This window comes from Pleurodeles waltl, chromosome 7 (genome assembly GCF_031143425.1).
Source record: "Pleurodeles waltl isolate 20211129_DDA chromosome 7, aPleWal1.hap1.20221129, whole genome shotgun sequence".
In the NCBI taxonomy this organism is placed as follows: Eukaryota; Metazoa; Chordata; class Amphibia; order Caudata; family Salamandridae; genus Pleurodeles; species Pleurodeles waltl.
This window is the reverse complement of record NC_090446.1, coordinates 1,542,247,077-1,542,273,721: the sequence shown is the minus strand read 5'-3', so window position 1 is coordinate 1,542,273,721 and position 26,645 is coordinate 1,542,247,077. Positions and strand designations below refer to the sequence as shown.

General features: G+C 46.1%; 1 long non-coding RNA gene across 4 annotated transcripts in view; it reads right to left on the bottom strand.

Moving 5' to 3' along the window:
- The window catches only part of LOC138246669 (uncharacterized), a 54,352-nt gene that overhangs the window by 3,019 nt on the left and 24,688 nt on the right, over positions 1-26,645 (bottom strand). Inside the window, exons 2-5 of one of the 4 annotated variants that reach the window (XR_011194331.1) lie at positions 17,748-17,916; positions 13,935-14,044; positions 2,203-2,291; positions 1,346-1,378 (exon numbers count right to left, since the gene is read on the bottom strand). This is a non-coding gene — a long non-coding RNA (uncharacterized lncRNA). The remainder of the gene's footprint in view (positions 1-1,345; positions 1,379-2,202; positions 2,292-13,934; positions 14,045-17,747; positions 17,917-26,645) is intronic. The other 3 variants (XR_011194330.1, XR_011194328.1, XR_011194329.1) reach the window with 3 other exon arrangements.

Here is a 26,645-nt window from a genome sequence, read left to right as displayed (position 1 = left end):
GTCGGACCACCAAGGATGCGGTGTCAGGTACAGCTCTTGGTTCTTTTGGTTCAACCAAAGGTATCCTTTAGTACAACTACCAGAATTCACTGATTTGCTAAAGGAAAGATCAGGTCTAGGCGACCTCACTCTTGTTGTATTACGCCGTTTCCACCAGGCTGACAGGCGGAAACAACACAATTACAATATTTTGCTGGTCAGCCTGGTGGAAACAGTGTGGTGGCATTGTCTTGGGCTCCCTCAGCACTCATACAGAGCTTCAGGGAGCAGATTGGTGAACGGATGGATTAGGTTCTACCCCCAATAGCCAAAGGCACAGTAAAACACCCAGGCGCCATGATGGATTTGACCCTATTATTTATTCAACAGAGTAATGCCATTCAGATCTTATTCTATTTTGCCTTGATTCTTGACTTGACACAGCAGAACCAGTTCAATATAATGGAAACATGGCAACACCCTTAACATGACACAACAGAACCCACTCATAACAATAGAAAGATGGCACCATCCTTAATATGACTCAGCCGAACCAGTTCACACCGATGGAAACGTGCTGTCACCTCTAACATGCCATTATGTCACGATTATGTTGGCTTGTGCTTCTATTACATCATTTTAAAAATACATCATCTAAAGAAGACAACACTGGGCATGTAATGCACCTGCCACTAACCAAGAGTGTGGATTGTATTCCAAAGGGAGCAGAGAGGGACTCCACACTAAACAGCAGACTGGTAAGACTGTTTGGGCTGTTTCTTTCACTTGATAGATCCATATGTAGCAACAACTTCACATAAGATAGAAAATAAGAGGTTGAGGTGTCTTTCTGTCATATTTTCCTTAACAGGAAGTGAAGTTAGTGACTGAAACAGCTGATGAGAAGTATTCAATGCTAAGGGCCAGAGTTACAAAATGTTCACACAATGCAGCCCTTCAAGAAAAGGTGTTGCACCGAGTTGTGTAAAATGGAGAGAGTACAATAGAGCTACATCTAGTTATAGGCTCAGTTTCTCTCTCACTCTGCAGTAACAAACTGTTTACTGCCTTGTGCCAGTGCACACACTTGCACCATAGTGCACGATACCATATGAATGTGTGTGTGATGTCAAGCACGTTTGCACTCATGCAATGCTGGAAAAGATGTAAGAAAGAAAATCTCTTCCTAAACTTTACGTATGCTGTGATAAAAAACCATGGATAGTTGCATGGAAACGCTCACATACCACATATGGAATGCCCCTTCTTGGAAAGAAGTGTAAATCAGCATTAAAATGCCTGTACACCTCCCTGGCAGGGCCTTATGATATAGCGACTCAGGAGCAGTGCTGTGGAAGATACCTACCAGATATACAGAGTCGGCAACTGGCGCTTGAGTCTGTGGGAGAGAGAAGTAAAACAGTTAGGACATTTGACATGTTAGGAGTAGGGTTGGAACAAATCTGATGATGAGTTTTTGCACCACTAAGAAGGTATTCACGCTAACTTCATTAACTACTGTTGTGCCTTAGTCACTGATGACAAATCACACGTCAATGCCTGGCTATCAACAAAGGGGAATTGACATGCAGTTGAGATAACATTGACTGTGTTCAGTTCAATCAGTACCACACATGTGGTAAGTGTTTATGAATTCACTATGAAAGTGCCCCCTACAGAGGTGGTAACTAACAGAAAGGTGAGACACACATCGGTTTGGTAGTGTGATGGAACCTTTCACTGCTGCCCAACATCTCAGACTTCCTTTTTGTGTTAAAGAACACTGCTGACACCAATGCATTTCAGTGGAGGCAGTGTAGGCATAGCTGAGTGCATATCTGTATGTGTGTGTTCCATGTATGTAGGGAGCACTTTCTGCGGGTAGCTTGGCTGCTAAATGTGTATCAGAGCAATGAGTTTGGCAGAGGGAGGTTCTGCAGCTTCTTTTGTATTACAGAAGTAACCCAGAGTACCCACAAATGGCTGCAGGCTCCCACTGAACTCCAAAAGCACTTATAGAGGTCTTATAAGAAACTGCACTTTAAAAGTCACCAACCATGCACCTTGTTCCCTTGAGGAGAAGACCAATAGAGAACAATTATTATCAGTGCCTGGATGTTCTTCGGGGTGATTAGCCATGCTCTATAGATCCAGTTTGATTGATTGATTGAAGCACTGGCTAAGCTGACCTCTCCCAATAGACAGTCAGAGTGAGCTACTCACTGCAGCATGTCCTGTATCTCCTTCCCTCCTGTTCTCATACTGTACTTCAGGGCTCTGGACCATGTTGCTGTTCACATACGAGGCCTCACCTACAAAACAACAGAAAACACAGGGTTGGTCTGGCATCCTGGCTTCCTCCACACTGGCATAAAACCAGGTGGAGAAGCGGCAGTGGTACCTTGTTGGGTCCCACTCTGGTTCAGACGCCTCTCATAATGTACGACCACCCCCGCAATCAGGACAGCAGCAGCAGTGAGGAGAACTGCGCAGGCCACAACCAGGGCCACCTGCCAGGAGGAGGAGGAGAAGGAGGGGCAGGAGCACATGCTAGTTGTAGCAGTGGGAGGAGTAGGATAAGCCTCTGTGGAATGAAAACAGTCTGTGAGTATATGTACCTCAGTCTGGTGCTTCATTCAGATACAGGAAGACATTCATTTCCTATTGTTGGATCATGTGAGTGCACCCAGAATATACATCTCTATCCACATACAAGCCTGCCAGACCTGGCATAGTATTGGGCAAGTGAAGCAACTGGTAATGGTACTGACAGAGGATCTGGTCTTTTGAACCCTCTGAACGGAGCTCAGAGGTGAAATATAGGCTAGCTTTCATTCAACCACATTTGAGATGTAATTTTCTGGTATAGTGACCAACATCACTAACTAGAAACAATGTGCACTCTCCACAAACACCTGTTACATCATATTTCACTTGTTGCCTCCAATGACCGCTCCCTACATGGACCTTTTCTAAGCCTACACCCTCCATTCTTCCTGTCGCATGTTTCCTAGGCAATGTACATTACATTTGTTTTTTGTCACCTCCAATGTTCTCAGACACTCCAAAGCCCTCTGAATATCTCCAGCTTTCTCCTTGCCTGTCGGTGTCCCTCTCTCTTGCTAGTTTAGGTCCACAGTCCAGTAAATCTTCCTCTCAGCCCCTTGTAGGCCTTTCATGCCTTTCACACAACAGATGCGAGCAGAGTTCATGACTCTGGTCTAGCCGGCAGACTTACAATACCGGCTACAAGAATGTATACTTATGCTCAGTAACCTAACTGACCACGACAGTCCATTAGCCACAGTCTATTGTCACGTAAGGCACCACATATTTCATGTATGGGTCACCAGAGTTTTCTGGTGCATCGATTGCCTTGGACAAAAAGTGAACAGAGCTTTCTAAGAGCTGTTTACTTTTTGCAATTTCCATTCCTTGCCCATCACTCAACCACCCAGCAGAATTCTAGTTGCTGCTGATGGGTTATGGCTAGGCATCCAAGTAAACCCATGAAAACCTAAAATGTTCCATACAGTTAAAGTTGTGGTTAGTATTTCAGTGTTGCATTCCTTCCAAAGCTTCTTAACTATGGTCACTCATAAGAAATCCCGCCAGATTGACATGCCCCATTTCATTTTTGTTCCATGGGCATCAATGTCCCCTGCATGTGAGAATACAGCAACTAGTCTCCAGATCCTCACAGGGAGTTGGAACCTGGAGAGTGTATGCTCACTGAGTCAGCACTCCCTGCTCCTATTTCCCTTAAACTTCACCCTGGCCAGAAGTTTTCCAGATTTGGGTGAGCAACTTCTATTGCAGCCAATCGCTTTGGCTTTGTCCACCCTTGGGTGGTTTGTCTTCCTGCACCAGGAATACGTATTTCCAGAGCAAGCTGGGGATTGTAGTCCTGGATTTGCTGAAAATGCTTTATTTCTGTGAGGGTGCAATGTTTCACTCATTTCCTTCATGAGTGGAAGTCTCTTTGCACTCTTTTTATGTCACTCTGGAGGACTAGTGAAAGTCAATATTCCACAGAAATACTTTCGCTAATATACAGGGTCTAATTTAAAGTTTGGCTGACAGGGTACTCCGTCAAATTTGATGGATATCCTGTCTGCCGTATAACGATGTCCATAAGAGATAATGGACTTGTAATACGGTGGACGGGATATTCGTCACATTTGAGTAACCCCATCCACCAAGATCTAAATCGGGCCCTTAAACAGGATGGGCTAGCCCCTGCTCCAACGCAGCGCTTGATGCCTTCCATGGAGAAAGGGACCCCAAAGCCAATGAGGGTGGCCTCCTTTGCTGGTTGTTGAAATAAGTCACACTCTGGTCTGATATAGTTCAAGATCGATTGCAAGTCTCACCGAGATGACTCATGGAGAGTAAATGTAAACCAGGACTGTCATCTCTCATTGTCTCCTGATGTCATGTGCTCCTGACCAATCAAAAAGTCTCCACCGAGGTTTAGGATGCAGCCTGTAGTTGATGTAAATCTCTTTGAAAAAGGACATTTCTTTCTGTGGATCCTGGAGGTCACAGATGATAGTCACACTGGGGAAAAAAAATCACATAGAAAACTGTTGCTCGGGGATCTCTCAATCTCAATCTGACGATCCAAAACACTGAAGGATGTTTGGACCCCTGTAGCAATCCAGTGGTTTTATTGACACTATACCTGTTTAACTGGTGAATCCAGACCCTGTTGTATTGTTGGATCCAAGATGTGCTGTTGTACTAAATGCCCTGAAAATGTGGCCTGAAACCAGGGCATGGTGCAAAGAGTGTAAACAAAAATAAAAACAAAGAAAAGAGTGTTAAACCTGTCAGATTTCCTTCTGCTCATTCTAGAACTTGCCAAAGAAACCCCTTTAAACACCTCACTCATGCAGCAGAAGCTATGCATCATGAAAGGATCCAGGACCCCTCTGTACTCTTAGCTCTACACAAATTATTACTTCGAGTTCTACTACTTTTTTGTTTTTTTGTGCACTTTTGGCATTTACTCCCAGATTGAAACCTGGTGGAGAGTCACACTTTGCTCATCCATCTGTGGTTGCCAGGCTTCTGTGTTGCATAAACTGAGACTCTGACTCAGTAGTACAAGGTTTGTTTCCACACCCACGGGTGACACGAGTGAACTTAGTTCAATGCACCAGCACTGAATGCGAAAAGCAGGTTATTGTAGCCCCGCAGATCCTCACTCAGTACATAAATAAGGTGGTGCCAATGCTTCTGGGTTGCTGACAGGGAGCAGTGGTAATCCAAACGATCATTCATTAATGATTTACACACTTAAAATCACTAGAAACGGAATATGTATTTTCAACATATTTATTTTTAAATATTTATTTTAAAATGCTGGGATCTAGTGCATATCATTTTAGTAACATCACTGAAGATAATAAAAAGCAACTAAGTTGTTCAATAACAATGAAAACAGGGAAGAATCATAACATCACAATTTATAGCCCTTGAACCTTCACTGTGCTACCTCTAAGCACTATGCTAGTTCTAGTAGATGAATAAATAATGAGCACTGAATTTCAGAGTTGGTGCCTATAACTGGACAACAGGGTTTGTTGCCTGTTCGGTTTAGTGTGTCAGCTATTTCAAGCACAAGGCAAGAGCTAGAATATTGCATCTGTGAGAGAACACAATACACGCACCAGTTCGTGAAGGCAGAGAGTAAAGCTTTGCAGAGCCTCAGGGAGTCTTGCTGGAGGCTTCCTCTGATGAAATGGGATTTGGTGTCATGCTCATCTGCATCTGCGATTTGCATCTGCAGCCTGGGTGAAGTCTTTCTCCTAACTAGGTGGTATAGTGGTAATCCTTATAGATTGCATCTTATCTAAGATGGACTGGGCAACATCACATCGTGAATGTTTTAACATAATTATATACAACAGTGGATATACTAATAAGGTAAAAATATGTCAGTATAGACTACATCATGTGGGTTATGGATGTTATATGACCTTGGAAAAAGCACCTGTCCCAGACTGATGTCACCCTAGGGGTTTTGTTGATGTCTGTATCTGAATAACTTGACACTTTCACAGTTCTTGAAAAGATGGGCATAGACTACATCTGCATCTAAGGCAGACATGTTGATGATTCTGCATACTTTGAGGGAAAAAGTCTAGGATGGTAGTCCCCATTGTCAAAGATGGTGACCTCCATTACCTAGGACTGATTCAGGACCAAAGGTAAGCAAGTTGGACAATCTAACTAAAATGGATACTATAGCTAAAATGGAACTTGTCCTGTATGTGTTTAACAGTTAAAACGGAAAGAAAGAAGCCTAAAAGCAAATGATTAAAATAGATAAAGTAATAGAATTATGGAGGGAAACGGTCATAGGATTTATGACATTCCTGCACTAATATCTAAGCTACATAGGGCCAGATATAGCAAAGTCCGATTTTGCGTATCGGAAATTGCGAGTCTGTGCGACTCACAATTTCCGATTCGCAAAATCGGATGCAGTACTGTGTCTCAGACACCGACTGCGAGTCGCTATGGGGTCGCAAAGACCCACCTCATTAATATTAATGAGGTGGATCGCATGACCTGCATGTCTGTGACTGCTTTTTAAATAAAGCAGTTTTTTATTTTATTTTGCAGCCCGTTTTCCTTAAAGGAAAACGAGTTGCAAAATAAAAAAAATAACGAAACCTTTTGGTTTCGGTTTTTCAGAGTAGGCAGTGGTCCATTGGACCACTTCCTGCTCTGAAAAACCCTTATTGGCAACATTCACAAAGGGGAAGGGGTCCCATGGGGACCCCTTCCCTTTTGCGAATGGGTTACTACCAGTGTGACACTTGAGGTAACTGCGAATTGCTTTGCGACCGCATTCGCGGTCACAAAACAATTTAGCATAGCGATGCAAGTCGCAAATAGGAAGGGAACACCCCTTCCTATTTGCGAGCGGCATTCACAATTTGCGAGTCGGTACCGACTCGCAAATTGTGAATGTGCATCGCAAACGGCTTTTTGCATGGCGCAAACTGCGATTTTCGCAGTTTGCACCATGCAAAAAGCTTTCTACATCTGGCCCATAGTCACTAAATTATCACTGAATGTGTTTTTGATTGCTGATCAGAGATATTCATTGCACATTTACAAAATAAAGGCACATGCCAGAAATGCACATTTGATTAGATGAAAATTCATCACTTGTTAAATGTTCAATAACAAATATATTCAAACTGAAATAAAAAAAGGATCTCTGCAAGAAAATTGGGACTCTTTGCAGGAAGCCATGATCACTGGACATAGAGCCAACCAGTGGACATTTATCACTAGGCTGTGGAAAGAGCTATGCCAACATCACACAACCAGGGGCGTAGCTTCAGGGGGCTGTTTCGGGTGTGATACCCCCTAAATATTTGGCTTTATACTTGGGTCTTAGGGCTCTGTGTCGGGCCTGCCATGTCTGTGTTTGTTTTTCTCATTGTCCTGATTTTACTAAGAGGTTGTAATTTGTAAATTGTTTTGGTCCAAGAACTTAAGAACCAGTTTTTCAACAAAGTAGCAGATTTGCAGCCATAGAGGTACTCCTTGAATGTATACAAATGTACTTTTTTGAATTCATAACCATTAGCAATAGTAGGTGTGTCCAGACATAGGGCATATTTATGATTGTTTTTTCGCAGAATTTGCATCATTATTTTGCACAAATTGGTGGAACACCATGGAATAAGCCCACAGGTGCCCTCCCCTGGCCCCAGGGACACCTCCACCCACCCCAGAGGGACAGCGGAGGATGGGGGACCCCATCCCAGGTAAGTATAGGTAAATACAGGTAAGTATTTGTTTTTAAATGGGCCCCTCTATATGGCACTGGGTGCAATGGCCATGCCCAGGGGACCCTGGTCTGCTTTGCTGGCCATTGTGGTGGTGGGGATGACTCCTGTCTTTTCTAAGACAGGATTCATGTGGTATGGATGGTTTTGCATCAGAAAATGACACTAGGCTGGTTAGAGTCATTTTTTTACTCTACCCTGCCTAACGTAATTTTTTGATGCAAAACCCCCCTCTTCCATTCCGTGACTCCCACCCGGTTAACGTCATTTTTTTTACGCTAGCCTACCCTGCGTTAGTGCAGTTTTGCACCAAAAAGTATATATCTGCCCCATAGTACTAGAAATTAAACTCTCGAAAGGTGATGGAACAAATGCTTGGAAATAGTCTAACTAACTACTGGCACTCACTCTAGTTAGAATTCCAAACCATTGTTTTTTGTCCACTGTAGGAAAGTACCATCTTGCCTGGCATGTTACCCCCATATTTCACAGTATATATGTTGTTTTAGTTGTATGTGTCACTTGGACCCTGCCAGCCAGGGCCCCAGTGCTCATAAGTGTGCCCTGTATGTGTTACCTGTGTTATGACTAACTGTCTCACTGAGGCTCTGCTATCCAGAACCTCAGTGGTTATGCTCTCTCATTTTCTTTCCAAATTTTCACTAACAGGCTAGTGACCAATTTCACCAATTTACATTGGCATACTGGAACACCCTTATAATTCCCTAGTATATGGTACTGAGGTACCCAGGGTATTGGGGTTCCAGGAGATCCCTATGGGCTGCAGCATTTCTTTTGCCACCCATAGGGAGCTCTGACAATTCTTACACAGGCCTGCCCTTGCAGCCTGAGTGAAATAACATCCACGTTATTTCACAGCCATTTACCACTGCACTTAAGTAACTTATAAGTCACCTATATGTCTAACCTTTACCTGGTAAAGGTTGGGTGCTAAGTTACTTAGTGTGTGGGCACCCTGGCACTAGCCAAGGTGCTCCAACATTGTTCTGGGCAAATTCCCCGGACTTTGTGAGTGCGGGGATACCATTACCCGCGTGCACTATACATATGTCACGACATATGTATAGCGTCACAATGGTAACTCCGAACATGGCCATGTAACATGTCTAAGATCATGGAATTGTCACCCCAATGCCATTCTGGCATTGGGGAGACAATTCCACGATCCCCCGAGTCTCTAGCTCAGACCCGGGTACTGCCAAACTACCTTTCCCGGGGTTTCACTGCAGCTGCTGCTGCTGCCAACCCCTCAGACAGGTTTCAGCCCTCCTGGGGTCCAGCCAGGATTGGCCCAGGAAGGCAGAACAAAGGACTTCCTCAGAGAGAGGGTGTTACACCCTCTCCCTTTGGAAAAAGGTGTTAGGGCTGGGGAGGAGTAGCCTCCCCCAGCCTCTGGAAATGCTTTCATGGGCATAGATGGTGCCCATTTCTGCATAAGCCAGTCTACACCGGTTCAGGGATCCCCCAGCCCTGCTCCGGCACGAAACTGGACAAAGGAAAGGGGAGTGACCACTCCCCTGACCTGCACCTCCCCTGGGAGGTGCCCAGAGCTCCTCCAGTGTGCTCCAGACATCTGCCATCTTGGAAACAGAGGTACTGCTGGCACACTGGACTGCTCTGAGTGGCCAGTGCCAGCAGGTGACGTCAGAGACTCCTTCTGATAGGCTCCTCCAGGTGTTGCTAGCCTATCCTCTCTCCTAAGTAGCCAAACCTCCTTTTCTGGCTATTTAGGGTCTCTGCTTTGGGGAATTCTTTAGATAACGAATGCAAGAGCTCATCAGAGTTCCTCTGCATCTCTCTCTTCACCTTCTGCCAAGGAATCGACCGCTAACTGCTCTGGAAGCCTGCGAAACTGCAACAAAGTAGCAAAGACGACTACTGCGACCTTGTAACGCTGATCCGGCCTCCTTTTCGACTGTTTTCCTGGTGGTGCATGCTGTGGGGGTAGTCTGCCTCCTCTCTGCATTAGAAGCTCCGAAGAAATCTCCTGTGGGTCGATGGAATCTTCCCCCTGCAACCGCAGGCACCAAAGAACTGCATCACCAGTCCTCTGGGTCTCCTCTCAGCACGACGAGCGAGGTCCCTTGAACTCAGCAACTCTGTCCAAGTGACCCCCACAGTCCAGTGACTCTTCAGTCCAAGTTTGGTGGAGGTAAGTCCTTGCCTCCCCACACTAGACTGCATTGCTGGGAACCGTGTGTTTTGCAGCTACTCCGGCTCCTGTGCACTCTTCCAGGATTTCCTTTGTGCACAGCCAAGCCTGCGTCCCCGGCACTCTAACCTGCAGTGCACGACCTCCTGAGTTGTCCTCCAGCGTTGTGGGACCCTCCTTTGTGACTTCAGGTGGGCTCCGGTTCACTCCACTTCGTAGTGCCTGTTCCGGCACTTCTGCGGGTGCTGCTTGCTTCTGAGTGGGCTCTTTGTCTTGCTGGATGCCCCCTCTGTCTCCTCACACAATTGGCGACATCCTGGTCCCTCCTGGGCCACAGCAGCATCCAAAAACCTTAACCGTCACCCTTGTAGCTAGCAAGGCTTGTTTGCAGTTTTTCTGCACGGAAATACCTCTGCTAGCTTCTTCACGACGTGGTACATTCATCCTCCAAAGGAGAAGTTTCTAGCCCTTGTCGTTCTTGCAGAATCCACAGCTTCTACCATCCAGGGGCAGCTTCTTTGCACCCACAGCTGGCATTTCCTGGGCATCTGCCCACTCCCGACTTGATCGTGACTCTTGGACTTGGTCCCCTTGTTTCACAGGTACTCTCGTCTGGAAATCCATCCATTGCTGGTGTTTGTCTTCCTGGCAGAATTCCCCTATCACGACTTCTGTGCTCTTTGGGGAACTTAGGTGCACTTTGCACCCACTTTTCAGGGCCTTGGGGTGGGCTATTCTTCTAACCCTCACTGTTTTCTTACAGTCCCAGCGACCCTCTACAAGGTCACATAGGTTTGGGGTCCATTCGTGGTTCACATTCCACTTCTAGAGTATATGGTTTGTGTTGCCCCTCTCCCTATGTGCCCCCATTGCATTCTATTGTGACTATACATTGTTTGCACTGTTTTCTATTGCTATTACTGCATATTTTGGTATTGTGTACATATATCTTGTGTATATTTGCTATCCTCATACTGAGGGTACTCACTGAGATACTTTGGCATATTGTCATAAAAATAAAGTACCTTTATTTTTAGTATATCTGTGTATTGTGTTTTCTTATGATATTGTGCATATGACACTAGTGGTACTGTAGGAGCTTCACTCGTCTCCTAGTTCAGCCTAAGCTGCTCTGCTAAGCTACCTTTTCTATCAGCCTAAGCTGCTAGACACCCCTCTACACTAATAAGGGATACCTGGACCTGGTCCAAGGTGTAAGTACCTCTTGGTACCCACTACAAGCCAGGCCAGCCTCCTACATCCACTGTGCCACTCTAAACATGGGGGCTGATTTAGGGTTTGGCACAAGAAGTGAAGGCAGACAGGATGGTAGACTTTACATCCACTACTGTGCCTTCAGTCCACCAGACATCTCTGTGCATTGGCAGGAACCACCATAGTGGTGGTTGTTGTCAATGCAGGAAAGGTTTGACAGGTGGTCAAACATTTCCGAAGCCTTTCATTTTCAAAAACAAATTTTACAAAGTGGAAATCTGTTTTTTTTTTTAAATAATAAAAAAAATAATGACCTCCACACCATGGATGTTTTCTCCTATGTTGCTGGGGTAGTTTTATTTCTTTACTGCCCTATCCTGGCACCTACTCTGTCAGGCCATCTGAAGATGTTTTACACTGGTGGAGTAAATTTTACTCTGTCCGCATAAAATATGGGATCAGTCTGACTGAAAATATGGTGGGTGGACCTTGACTTTGGTGGACAGGATACTCTGTCGCCGTTGCAATAGAGTACCACTCCCGAAACTCTGAAGCAGCCCCAGATGTGCACCAAATACAAATTAGTACAAACATTCATAGGAACAATCCAACATGAACCAAAGACATTTCCCCCTGCCACCCTACAGCCTATCTCGTTTTTATTTGGGAAATATGAGATTGACACCCCCTGAATTTTTTTAACTAAGCATTATCCCTTCCAGCAACCACTATACAGCCTGCCATGTGTATGCATGTCACCCGAAAGCTTTCACTCTCTGGGGCATGTGTGTCCAATGGACCCCACTTTGACAATGTAACAGAGTCCTTTAACATTTACCTTTTCTGAGTTTTCTTTCTTAGGTAAAAGAAAATAGGTATTTATTTTGATTCTTACTGTTTCTCTGCTATCATGTGTTTAGTGTGATGAAGGCTGCTTATGATGTAAAGTATTAATTGATTTCTGTCCTGCAAGTGCCATCCAATATTGCACAATGATGTCAAGGATTTTCGGATGAGGCACAAGCGACCCACACAGCCAACTCAAAGGTTGGGATGACAGCACAGACTATCCTGGAGGCAAAGAGCATCACTTCTGTTCCTATCTACCCACTGTCTCAGGTCATTCCTATTGAGGCCATTGAGCCTGAACTCCCATTCACTTAAAACATAGGGGGTCATTACGACCCTGGCGGACTGCGGAGAAGCGGCTGTAAGACCGCCAACAGGCTGGCGGTCTTTACCGTGTATATCATGACCATGGCGGTTACCGCCATGGTCAACCGCCGGTTCTCCGTTCCGCCCGCCGGGCTGGAGACCAGGGTCTCCAGCCCAGCGGCCGTCACTATACCACCGGCGGTATTTGGACCCCGCTGTCCGCCATGGGTTTCATGCGGTTTGAACTGCCATGAAATCCATGGAGGTAAGCACTATCAGTGCCAGGGAATTCCTTCCCTGGCACTGATAGGGGTCTAGTCCACCCCCCACCCCCACCCGACTCCCTCCCTTACCCCCCCCACCCCCCCTGCCAACCCCCATAGGTGGCAGGACCCCTCTCCCCACCCCGACCCCCAACATAACATCACTCATACACACTCGACACGCATGCAGGCACCATCAACACACATACACGCACACACACCAACATACATGCCAACATCTACACACACAGTCAGACATGCACACCCACATTCAGACATACACGCACTCATTCCCATACACACAACACCCCTGCAAGCATACACGCACTCACATACCCCCTCTACATACACACACGCACACCCCCATGCACGCACACAACACACAACACCCCCCCACCCTCCTCCCCTCACGGACGATTGACTTACCTGGTCCGACGATCCTCTGGTAGGGGACGGGAGCCATGGGGGCTGCTCCGCCGACACCACACCGCCAACAGAACACCGCCACGGCGAATCACAGGATGTGATTCGCTGGGCGGTGTTCTGTTGGCGTGGCGGTGGAGCAACCTCCACTTCCCCGCCGCCCGCCAGTATGGCTGTTGGCGGCTCTCCGTCCGGAAAAGGACGGAGAGCTGCCAACGGTCATAATAGGCTGAGCGGCAAACTGCCACCACTGGCGGTCTTCCGCACGGCGGTCCCTCGGCGGTCTTGAAAAAAGACCGCTGAGGTCAAAATGATCGCCATAGTCTTAATTATTGTGTGTGTTTGGTAGGTGTTGGACCTGACAGCCTTTGGTGCGATCTTCCCCAGAACGTTTTGCCTTCCTGCCTTCTTGAAATTTGTTTTTGTTGGCTTTAGGACTTTAGCCACTTTACCACCACTAACCAGTGCTCACTCCTTAAAACATGATAAAAGTGATCTACATCTGATTGGCACACATATTTGTTCCTAGTAAAGTTGTACAACACGTACTGAGGGCCTATAAGTTAAATGCTACTAGTTGGCTGGCAGCGCATAGTGTGCCACTTACTTAAGTAGCCCTTCAAACCAAGTCTCATGCCTGCCACTGCAGCCTGTGTGCAGTTTTCTTCACTTAACATGGACTTCCAGCTGTCTGCTACCAGCTGTTTTTATTCCTATACCCTCCACCACCACTATGTATTCACCGGCGTCACTCAACCTCAAGTCTCTGATGTGTAAGGATCCATCAGTCAGTAGGGTCTCCCGGCCCGTGTGCTGAGGTCCTTTGTTCCTTTGGGGCAATGGCACAATGTAACTTAAGATGAGATTTTGATTAGTTTTGTCTGTGCCTCTGTACCATGAAACAATGCTTACAGCCACAGTCAATGGGGTATCCATAGTTATCGACTCTCCCACTCTGGCGTTATAAACAACTCTCCCGGCTTCCTGGCCCAAGGTTTGCTGGATCCACACACAGAGCCAGCCTGAAAGGGAAGAACAGAAGAGGTTAAAGTGGAGTAGGACACTCCATCAATGTTTTCTCCTAGATTTACAATGAGGCCAGCACATGCTTCTTTAGGCTTTATGGGTGTGTATATGTCTGATGGCCCCACAAGTCATGGAGGCAGCAGAGGGACTGAAAGGTCTAGTCACTGCTGTGCTGATATTTCAAGAAGAAGAGGCCACAAAGAGAAAGACACAAAGCAGCAGAGACATACCTAGATGGACACACTGTAGAATATAGAATTTTAAGGGATAAAAGTATCAGCTTCAAACAGTGGACTGGCCTATAGAGTTCTTCCATTTTTAATTATGTAAACATGCCAGTTTTCAAGAAGAGTTTTTAATCTCACTTAATGCACATGGCTATATGTGTGAAGTAGTCTCTGATACCAAATATAGGGAATCAGGCAAAGTCTAATGTGAGAAGTGACTGAACGTATTAAGGCCCAATAAATCTGGCACACAAAAATACATTTTCCTTTGTGAAAAGACTGTGGCTTACCATTGGTAGCTTGACTCAACCATGATGGCCTTCCTCAGAGAAATCGATGTGGGATGCGTGCAATAACAAGACACAGCCTCAGCCCAGCTAAGAAATAGAGAATTTGAAAGGTTTACGTCTCATGGTGGGGCAACCTCTCAGGGTTGCGGTCAAGCCACAGAGCTACAGGCGCCACGGCAGAGTTGGTTGTCACGGACATCGGTGTGGCAGCGTCGGACCTGCCATGTCAGTCGGGCTCATCGCACTCCAGGGGGGACCACGGCTTGAAGTTACAGGCAGCAGCACGAAGTCATGCAGCGGTGCCAGTTTTTGAGTCGTCCTGAGTCAGTGTGCTTGTTCTTTTCTTGGTTTGAGGCCAGCTTTCACTCCCAAGGGCCCAGGGACTGGATTGGCACCACTTGGCAAATCAGGGTCCTTAGCAGGACTACCCAGGTGCTGGCAGGTGAAGTCTTTAATGGCCCTGAGACTTTAGAACGGGGGCAAGCTCAGTCCAAGCCCTTGAAGAAACTTCACAAGTAGGTTTTCAGAAAACAAAGGCCAGACTTTTCCCTCTTAAGGCAGAAGCAGCAGCAGGCCAGCACAGCAAAGCGACAGGCAGGGTCCACCTCCAGGATCCACAGAAAGATATTTCCTTTTTCAAAGAGATCTACATCAACAACAGGCTGCATCCTACACGCAGTGGTGCGTTTCCATCTGGGCCCCAGATCTACTCCTCCTCCAGCCACCCCATGAAGAGGTTTGCGTAGGAGGGAAAACATCTGGAGCCCCTAGCCACTTCTTGTTTTTGTTTATACCACCAACTGTTGAAGAGAAAAAAGTTGTTGTTTGATATTAAATCAGTCATGGCCAATAGCATCTCGGTATGACTCCATAGACTCGTTGATCTAGTGTTCAGAAAATGCCTTAGTGCTTGTATTCACATAAACTGTCTGATCCTTGTATACATTGATATTACATCCAATCTCACTAAGGTCATGCCCAGTTCCTATTGGATGTCTCCCAGGATGCTTAGTATATGTTTTGTATCCTTTATAAAAGATGAAAGATTTGAGACAACAGGTTAGAGCTCCAATGCCAGAAACTATAGGCCTGCCCGGAGGAAAAGGAAGATGTTTATATATCTTGGGAATGGTGTAAAGACAAGGAAACCTAGGACGTTCTACTCTCAAGTACATGGACTCATCCTCATCTAACAAACATTCTTCAAACCAAGTTTTCAAAAGCTTGTTAATACGACTAGTAAGATCACAAATAGGATTGAAGGATAATTTCTCATAACTAATGATTGTGTCATTTAATTGGGTGTATATCTCTTGTTCATAATCCTGTCGATTCATCACTACGATGTTGCCCCCTTTGCCTGCTTCTCTAATTATCAAATCATTGCCCCTGTAAGTTCCTTAGGGTGGCATGTTCTCCAGGGATACTCCTTTCAGATCAGAATCCACCACTTAAAAGTATATCAGGGCAGTTCTAATGCTAGCCGATGAGAGAAGCAGCCCTCTCAATAGCGAGAAACAAACTTATGAGTTGTACACTACCAGGACATGTAAAGTACATAAGTACATGTCCTGACTTTCACTTACATAGCATTTTGCCCTATGGGATGCCTAGGACCTAACTTAGGGGTGACTTATATGTAGAAAAAAGGGAGTTTAAGGCTTGGCCAGTAGTTTTAAATGCCAAGTCAAAGTGGCATTGAAACTGCACCTACCGGCCTTGCAAATGGCATGCCTGAGACATGGTTAAGGGGTTGCTTACAGTGCTTAATTTGTGCTTGCTTTTTCCAGTGCGGAGCAGCTGCACTTATTTTTGAGGGCCAGCACTTATTTTTCTGCCTCAAGAATTTACTGCGAACAAAAGACACATATAAAAAGAAAGAAAGAGAAAAACGAAAAAGCGTAACAATGGGAGAAAGCAGAAAGCTGCAAGAGTGAGCTAAAGGGGAAGGGAGTAGCTTTAAATGGATTGAAGAGGCCCAAGATGGCTTCAGGATTATGCTGCCTCAGTAATCCATGTTCGCACATTTAATTGCAGCAACCACATGTTTAAGAGGAGGGTTTTGGGCACCGGCATGTTTTTATTTACAAATAAGGCACTAGCTACTAATGTGGGTGGCACAATCTGAGCTGCAGGCCAACTAGCAGCATTTAATTAAGAGGCACTGGGCACATCTATTGCACTTAACTAGAGACTTATAGGTAAATTAAATATGCCAATTGGGTAGGAGCTAATGTTACCATGCTTAGAGGAGAGAACACATGCACTTTACCACTGGTCAGTAGTAGTAAAATGTACAGACCTTTGAAACCAGCAAAACCAGGGTCAGAACAATGAAGGGAGGCAGGCAAAACGTTGGGAGGTGATCACCCTAAGGCTGTCAGGTTTACCATGGCATATTTACTAGACCCGTGGCACAGGGCAGTGTAGCAAGTGACCTTATTGGTCTGCCTGCACCACATGGGAAGGGCAGAAATACACCATATTTACAAGATATGCTGCATTTCTGTCCTCTCCCTCTACAATGGTGCATAAATTGCTGCTGAGCGCTAATGCATGCCCCCTTGCAACAGGGTGCAATGGTGTCTGCATTGTCAGCAGGATTATTTTTGTGCACCTTCCTGCTTAATACCAATCCAGAGAGGCATTTTCCTTTTTCTATGTGTGCTGCAGAATGCAGCACACAAGGAAAGAGGAAATAACAGGGAGAGATAAAGCAAATTCTCCTCATAGTGCCTGCCTTGGGGAGGCATATAATTTGAACACATTTCCGGGTTTATAGAGTCTTGTGAATCTGGGAATGCATGAAAACCCATGTGTGTTGCGTGGAAACACGCACCACAACACCCATGGAATACCTCCCTGACGGAGTGTAAGGCAACTTTGCAACTTGCGCTACAATACCTTCCACCATATTTACAAGGCCATAAAAAGCTAAGCAACGTGGCTTTGGGTGGCCTTGTAGATATGGGTCTGCACTGTGCGTCACCGGTTCGTCACAAAAAGGGATGCACCGGCGGTGCATGGGACTTGTAAATATGGCCCCAAATTCCTGGCTATACAGTATAATGGGAGGCATTTCCAAATGATGAATAAATAGAAAATGCTCAATATAACAATTCTTCGTACTATAGCCACATTTAATGATACTCCATTTTAGCATTTCCTTGTTGATGTCTTACCTAAAAAATTAATCCTTGGATCCTCAGATTATGCCTTGGCGAGCCCCCACTGGAGCACAGGCTTTGCATATTCCTTGCTAGAAGGCCTTGCTGTTTGAGCTGGGTGCAGAACTCCACTGTGTGCAGATGTGGTGGGCGATAGCTGCCCAAGGATACCGCACTTAGGTACCTGTCCATAGGAAACAGAAGTGAGACACATTGGCTTGCTCCTACTTGGCTTACACATGATCCCAGGGTCATGGTTGATAACATTCACATAGGAAGTAAAAGATTTCTGGCCTAAATATATTGATAAGCTCTAAACTGCCTTAAGTTCCAACAGATTCTTTCCAAATCCTCACATGAACTGTAGCAGGAACCTGGTCTGTATTTGCTCACAAACATCTATTTACTCCGTCAATGAAGGCTTCCTTGCTTGATACATTTCTAAGTACAGTCTGCATCCCTGTGTGTTAAAACATACAGATACTACCTCTTTCTGGTTGTGCTTTTCTGCACCTCTCTGCACCACAGAAAAAGGGCAGAAATGCATCATATCTACAAGATTTCTGTTCTCTCTCACTTCTCTGGTGCACAATTTGCTGCTATGCACCAACACAGGCACCCCTGCACCATGGTGCAAGGGTGCCTGCGTTGTGGGGGTGATTGTTTTTGTGCAGGAAGGAACATTTTCCTTCACAAAAGCAATCACTAGAGGTGACGCAGGGATCTGACGCATTCCCAGACTTGTAAATCTGGGAATGTGTCAGATTCCTTAGCGTTCAATAGGTACTGCATAAGAACAGCTACAGCAACACCAATAGAACTGCCCTTTCACATAGTTTTCTACATGAAAGGGGCCCATATTTACAAGGCCATGGAAACTCACGCTATGCGGCAAAAACATGACACTTCGGTGGTGCAATGTGCAGATAGGGCCTTGTAAATGAAGACCTGAGCTGTTTGCTCTCCAGAGATAAAAAAATTAAACGGAATAGTGTATTTTAATGCTTTTTTATTACAATGTATCTCATGTAGGCATATTTTTTTAGCAATAATTTATATGTTTAGAGGAGAAGTTTTATCAATTAAATGTTTGTAAGGTTATTAAGGTGTATTTTGGCATTTTCTTCTGCTCTTCTCTTTATTACTGTCTCTAAAGCATTTGGATATCTTGGGTAGTTTTTGTCATCACATATTTTGAATCATGGTGATATATCTGTGTTCTATATGAAAATTGTGTACACTTTATGTATGTTTGTTTTACAGCCCTGAGGAAGTTCACATACAGTGAACGAAACCTGTTTTCTTTGGTATATTGAACTAAATAAAGACTGCATTGGAGTATTGTGCCTAGATGATTCTATGTTTCCTTAAATTCTGTTGGTGTCCCTCCATCTATAATAAATAGCCTTTGGACCTGTTTTGGTCACACCTTTTGGAGCAGCAGGTGCTTTGTTCGGGAGCACAATATAATAATAAAAATATGTGGGACAAGGAGTAGGTGAGGTTACTACCAGCTCGCTGCTCCGGTTGGATGGCATTTGTGTAGGAGTTGGCCCTCTTTGTAGTGTACAAAATCGAGCACACTATGCAGAGGGTCTGGGTAACAAGAAGTTGGTTTCCAGAGGTAAACTTTAGACCACCCAATACTCCAATTTTTAAGGTAGCTGGACAAGCAGTTAGGCTAATCCAGGAGACATACTAAGTACTTGCTGTACTCAGAAACCCAATCATACACCACACACACTCAATGAATAACTTGAGACGTGAATTTATAAAAATACTTCAGACTTTTATATACATTTTAAGACCAGGATCTTTAGAATACATGAAGTACTTTTCAAGTTATAGCTTTTTTGTATTGTTGATAAAGTTAATTTTTCTGTGCGTAACTACGCACCATTGGAATCAATGCACAGTCACCTTTAAAAATACAGTAAAAAATCATACAGTTGGGTTACCAGTCTCTTCTCTTGCAGGTTGGCAGGAGTGGTCGGTGGGCACACTGAACCAGCTGGAGAGCCTCAGGTGGCTCTTGGTTCCGGTGGGAGCAGCGTTGGAAAACCTTTTGGCACAGGCACCTGGCCACCTGGAGGGGCCACTTGGAAAAGGGGCTGGTGTGCATGTTTTGGGGGTCCCCTTTGGCTGTAGAAGTCAGAAGGGGTTGGGGACCCAGGGCACACAAATTCCCTTGGTGCAAGGCTCAGGGCGGCCAGGTGCAGGGCATTTTGGAGGTCTTGGATGCTGTTCGCTTAGGGGCCCTTTGGAGCTGGAGGTGAGTCTTCTTCTCGGGGTCTCACAGGATGTTGCGGGAGCTCTGGTGGGAGGTCAAGGGTGTCACTGAAGTCCGTTGACTAGGGCTTCCTCCTGGTCCAGTTGAAGCTCTGGGGTAGCTGTTGTTGGTGATGTCTGGAGGCTTGAGGTTCAGGGTCAGTAGCCCTTTGAAGCTCACCGCCAGGGTGTTGCACATTCCTGAGGGAGGGGGTGTTAGCTCCTCCATGGAAGAAGGGCATTATCTTACAAACCAGAGAGCCATGGCTCTTCCCGAGATTTGTATATTGGCCGTCTGGAGTGGCAGGCTGGATGGAACCAGTAGGCAACTATGCCAGTTAGGGTTGGCTTTTGCAGGGGGCACCTCTAAGGTGACCCCTGGGTACATGTAGGGTTACATCCAACACTGGTATCAGTTTGGATTTAATATTCTGAGTTGTTTGATACCAAGCAACCCAGAGTTCAGAGTGGCCATCAAGTAGCTGGGGAACCCATGTTCGGCCGGTTTTCAGCACATGAACTTAAAATGGCTGCTCTGTTCACTCACTTTGTCCCAGGTTTGGCAAGGACATAGTGGGGGTATATTGCTCATGTAGCTATACCCTCACATATAGTATGGAGCACACTGCCTTGGGGCTCTAAGGCCCGCGAGAGGGGTGTCTTACCCATAGTAAATGCAGTGTATGGTGGACAGGGCACACAGGGAGTGTGCCATGTCGAGTTTGTATTTTAGGTATGCACCAGGACACTCAGCCTGCACTGGTAGTGCTGAGGGTATCTGGATGCAGGGCCCTAGAGGGTGGCACTATCAGTGCTGCTGCCCTCAGAGGCCTACTCCTAGTATACCATGCCAAGGGTATAGGTATACCCATTTACTAGGGACTTACAATTATATTTAAGAGTGTATCCAATTGTGCCAAGCATCACAACAGATTTAGGGAAAGAGCTCTGGCCCAGGGAACCTGGTTGGCAGGGGCTTTGGGCACTACCAACTTCTAGAGCACATCAACATCAGGCAAAAAGTGGAGGGATAACAATGCAAAAAGAGGCCTCCTCTCACACCGCCATGGGGTGCCATATTGTACATATGTTGCAACCACAATTTCGTTAGAGCGTGCAAGGGGGATGTTAGGCCTTGATCTAACAAAAGGGGTTTCTTACCCTTTGTACAAGGACTGTGTAGTATAGGAACAAGTGTACCTTCTGTCCTTCCACTACCCAGGGGTCTTGCTTGCTTGCCACTTGGAGGATGCAGTCTTTATCTCTCAAATTCTGGTGGCCAGGTGTTTAGGAGGAGACCTCAGGCCAAGGGATTTGCAGCACCCAATGTGCCCATTCCACAGTGAAGAAATTTAAGAGTGTTCCATCCTAGATGTTTAGTGTAGGAAAGTACCATCTTGCCTGGCATGTTAGCCCCATTTTTCACTGTATATATGTTGTTTTAGTTGTATGTGTCACTGGGACCCTGCCAGCCAGGGCCCCAGTGCTCATAAGTGTGCCTGACTGTGTTACCTGTGTAGTGACTAACTGTCTCACTGAGGCTCTGCTATCCAGAACCTCAGTGGTTATACTCTCTCATTTCTTTCCAAATTGTCACTAACAGGCTAGTGACTAATTTTACCAATTCACATTGGCATACTGGAACACCCTTATCATTCCCTAGTATATGGTACTGAGGTACCCAGGGTATTGGGGTTCCAGGAGATCCCTATGGGCTGCAGCATTTCTTTTGCCACCCATAGGGAGCCCTGACAATTCTTACACAGGCCTGCCACTGCAGCCTGAGTGAAATAATGCACACATTATTTCACAGCCATTTTTCACTGCACTTTAGTAACTTATAAGTCACCTATATGTCTAACCTTTACTTAGTAAAGGTTGGGTGCTAAGTTACTTAGTGTGTGGGCACCCTGGCACTAGCCAGAGTGCTCCCACTTCGTTCAGGGCAAATTCCCCGGACTTTGTGAGTGCGGGGACACCATTACACGCGTGCACTACACATAGGTCACTACCTATGTGTAGCTTCACAATGGTAACTCCGAATATGGCCATGTAACATGTCTAAGATCATGGAATTGCCCCCTGTATGCCATCCAGGCATTGTTGGTACAATCCCATGATCCCACGGGTCTGTAGTTCAGACCCGGGTACTGCCAAACTGCCTTTTCAGGGGTTTCACTGCAGCTGCTGCTGCTGCCAACCCCTCAGACAGGTTTCTGCCCTCCTGGGGTCAAGCCAGGCTTGTCCCAGGATGGCAGAACAAAGGACTTCCTCTGAGAGAGGGTGTTACACCCTCTCCCTTTGGAAAATGGTGTGAAGGCAGGGGAGGAGTAGTCTCCCCCAGCCTCTGGAAATGCTTTCATGGGCACAGTTGTGCCCATTTCTGCATAAGCCAGTCTACACCGGTTCAGGGACCCCTTAGCCCTGCTCTGGCGCGAAACTGGACAAAGGAAAGGGGAGTGACCACTCCCCTGACCTGCACCTCCCCTGGGAGGTGTACAAAGCTCCTCCAGTGTGCTCCAGACCTCTGCCTTCTTGGAAACAGAGGTGCTGCTGGCACACTGGACTGCTCTGAGTGGCCAGTGCCACCAGGTGACATCAGATAGGCTCCTTCAGGTGTTGCTAGCCTATCCTCTCTCCTAGGTAGCCAAACCCTCTTTTCTGGCTATTTATGGTCTCTGTCTCTTGGGATTCCTTAGATAACGAATGCAAGAGCTCATCAGAGTTCCTCTGCATCTCTCTCTTCACCTTCTGCCAAGGAATCGACTGCTGACCGCGCTGGAAGCCTGCAAAACTGCAACAAAGTAGCAAAGACGACTACTGCAACTCTGTAACGGTGATCCTGCCGCCTTCTCGACTGTTTTCCTGGTGGTGCATGCTGTGGGGGTAGTCTGCCTCCTCTCTGCACTAGAAGCTCCGAAGAAATCTCCCGTGGGTCGACGGAATCTTCCCCCTGCAACCGCAGGCACCAAAGAACTGCATTACCGGTCTCCTGGGTCTCCTCTCAGCACGACGAGCGAGGTCCCTTGAATCCAGTAACTCTGTCCAAGTGACTCCCACAGTCCAGTGACTCTTCAGTCCAAGTTTGGTGGAGGTAAGTCCTTGCCTCCCCACGCCAGACTGCATTGCTGGGAACCCCGACTTTTGCAGCTACTCCGGCTTCCGTGCACTTCCGGTGGAAATCCTTTGTGCACAGCCAAGCCTGGGTCCACGGCACTCTAACCTGCATTGCACGACTTTCTAAGTTGGTCTCCGGCGACGTGGGACCCCTTTGTTCAACTTCGGGGGAGCACTGTTTCACGCATCCTTGTAGTGCCTGTTTCTGGCACTTCTGCGGGTGCTACCTGCTGCTGAGAGGGCTCCTTGTCCTGCTCGACGTCCCCTCTGTCCCCAGACGCAACTGGCGACATCCTGGTCCCTCCTGGGCCACAGCAGCGTCCAAAAACCCTTTTTGCACAATTTGCAGCTAGCAAGGCTTGTTGGCTGTATTTCCACGGGAAAACACTTCTGCACAACTCTCCACGGCGTGGGGGATCCATCCTCCAAAGGGGAAGTTTCTAGCCCTTGTCGTTCCTGCAGAATCCTAAGTTTCTACTGTCCAGTAGCAGCTTCTTTGCATCCACCGTTGGCCTTTCTTGGGCATCTGCCCATCTCCGACTTGCTTGTGACTTTTGGACTTGGTCCACAGGTACCCTCGACTGGAAATACATTGTTGTTGCATTGCTGGTTTGTGTCTTTCCTGCAGAATTCCCCTATCACGACTTCTTTGTCCTTTGGGGAACTTTAGTTCACTTTGCACTCACTTTTCAGGGTCTTGGGGAGGGCTATTTTTCTAACCCTTACTATTTTCTAATAGTCCCAGCGACCCTCTACAAGGTCACATAGGTTTGGGGTCCATTCGTGGTTCGCATTCCACTTTTGGAGTATATGGTTTGTGTTGCCCCATCCCTATGTGTCCCCATTGCATCCTATTGTAACTATACATTGTCTGCACTGTTTTCTTAGACTATACTGCATATTTTTGGTATTGTGTACATATAACTTGTGTATAATTGCTATCCTCATACTGAGGGTACTCACTGAGATACTTTGGGCATATTGTCATAAAAAATAAAGTACCTTTATTTTTAGTATATCTGTGTATTGTGTTTTCTTATGATATTGTGCAAGTGACACTAGTGGTACTGTAGGAGCTTCACTCGTCTCCTAGTTCAGCCTAAGCTGCTCTGCTAAGCTACCATTATCTATCAGCCTATGCTGCTAGACACCCTATACACTAATAAGGGATAACTGGGCCTGGTGTAAGGTGCAAGTACCCCTTGGTACTCACTACAAGCCAGTTCAGGCTCCTACATTTAGTGTTAGCAATATTCCTGGAATAGTTCCCTGCTTTGAATTTCCATTTTTTCAGGGAGTCCAATGATCTGGATGGTATTCTGGAATGAGCGGTCTTCAGCTTCCTTAGCTGGTTCTGGAGATGTGTCACAGCATTCATCAGGTCTTTAACTTGTAGATGTAGATATTTAAGTTTGGGCACCATTAATGGATTTTTTTTAGGGTGTCTGTGACCCACACCACAAGCTTCCTAAGATACATCCAGAGCAGACCCACATCTAGTGATCATTCACACAATTGAGTCAGGCCTCTACTGTCCCTCTCATGTCAGAGATTCACCCCAGGATTTTCACAAACGGCTCCATCTGACCATCTCTGGCAGTCTCTAGGGACCTAATTGAAGGCTCTTCCTTTTCCAAGTCTTGAACCTTTGGCACTGCAATTCCCTTCATGACCAGGATTTTTAAAAAACTTTAGATATCACCATCCCAGCCACACTACCCTGTGGGCCACTAGCTGGAATTTTGTGTGTTGAAATTTTTCCTTTTTTGTAGGTCAGTATCTATACTGGTACAAGAGATCTTACCTCACTCCACCTCTCACCTCTAGTGCTTTTTAATCCAACCCCAGGTTTCCGGCCTGCCACTACATAATGATTGTCCAGCTGAGCTCCTGCAAGGCGACAGCAGCCCCATGAGGGTCAGGACACTACATTTAGCTCACTGAATTGAGGACATCTGCTTGGTCACCACCTACAGCTCACCAAGAGGCCATGTCTATCCCTCCACCAAGGGGAAAGGGAAGATCAGCATCCCACTTACTGAGTTTCAAGTGGGTTTTGTTGTTATGTAAAGTTATGTGTATTTGTAAAGCTCAATATCACCCACAACGGTATCCTGGCACTGAACAGGTGTGTGTTCCTAGCCCTGCCTATATTAGGTTGTTGAAATGAAAACTCAGGTATTCAGCTTCTTGCAAACTTTAAGAAAAAAGAATAGGCTCTGATGTGGATTGGGAGGTTGTTTCACACTTTCGCAGTGATGTAAGAAAACACCCATCCTCCTTAACTGGTTCTGTGTATGCATGGAATTTATGCGAGTCATGAAGAGCAGAGGTGTCTGAGTGGTTGGTGGAAGGATATGGGACTGTTCAGGTAGGTGAGGCCCGAGTTGTGTTATGCCTTTAATGTCTATGTGAGGAGTTTGAAATGGATGGGTTTGTGCATCGTGAGCCAGTGGAGCTCCATAAGGTGTGGTGTGATGTGAGCTTTGTGTAAGAGGTTGGGGATGAGTCTGCTTGCCAAATTCTGGACGGTATGTAGTCTTCTGGTGAGTTGCTTGTTGAACACAGTTTAGGAGTTGTTCCTGTGCTCCAACTTGCTGGTGACTAGGGCATGAGTGACAATCTTTCCAGTGTTGCTGGGGAGTCATTTGAATATCTTCCTCAGCATCTTGAGGACCTAGAAGCAGGATACAGTTACAATGTTGACTTGTGCTGTAATGTCCAGTTTGCTGTTGATGATGGTTCCTAGGTTCTTGGTATGGGTGCTGTGTGTGGGCGTGGGTTCGGGTTCAGCTGGCCACCAATTAGATTCATATGATGAGGTTTTCTTGCCAAAGATCACTACTTCTGTGTTATCGGTTTGGAGTTTGAGACAGTTGAACTTTCATCTTTTTAGCAACTTTTGTCATGTAGGTTGTGAAATTGTTTCCTGTGTTGTTGATGTTGTCTAAGAGGTAGAGTATGAATTAGTGTTGTTGGAGTAGGAGAGAATGATAACATCATGTATGCAGATTATGTTGGTCAGAGGGAACATGTATATGTTGAAGAGGGTGGGGTTGAGAGATGAACCTTGAGGCACTTCACAAATGAGTTTGCTGGATTCCGAGGAGTAAGGTGTAAGACTGACAACTTGTGTTCTATCTGTTGAGAAGGAGCATATCCAGTTTAGAGCAGGTTCTTGGATGCTAATCTCATGCAAATGCCTCATGAGGATGGGATGTGAGTTTGTATCAAATGCTGCAGGGAGGACCAGAAGAAAGAGCAGTGCTGTGTCTCCTTGGTCCAGGATCATATGGATGTTATCTGTGGAGCCACTGAGTGTTGTTTCTGTACTCTGGTTGGTCCTGAATCTGGACTGCATGGAATCGAGTAGCTGGTGGTTGCTGAGGTGGTCATTACAGTGTTGGTACATTAGTTTCTCTAAGGTGTTTGCCAGGTATGGTAGGAAATAGGTGGGTCTGTAGTTGGAAAACAAGACTGGGTCAACGGATGGTTACTTGAGCAGGCGGTTTGATGGTGACATGCTTC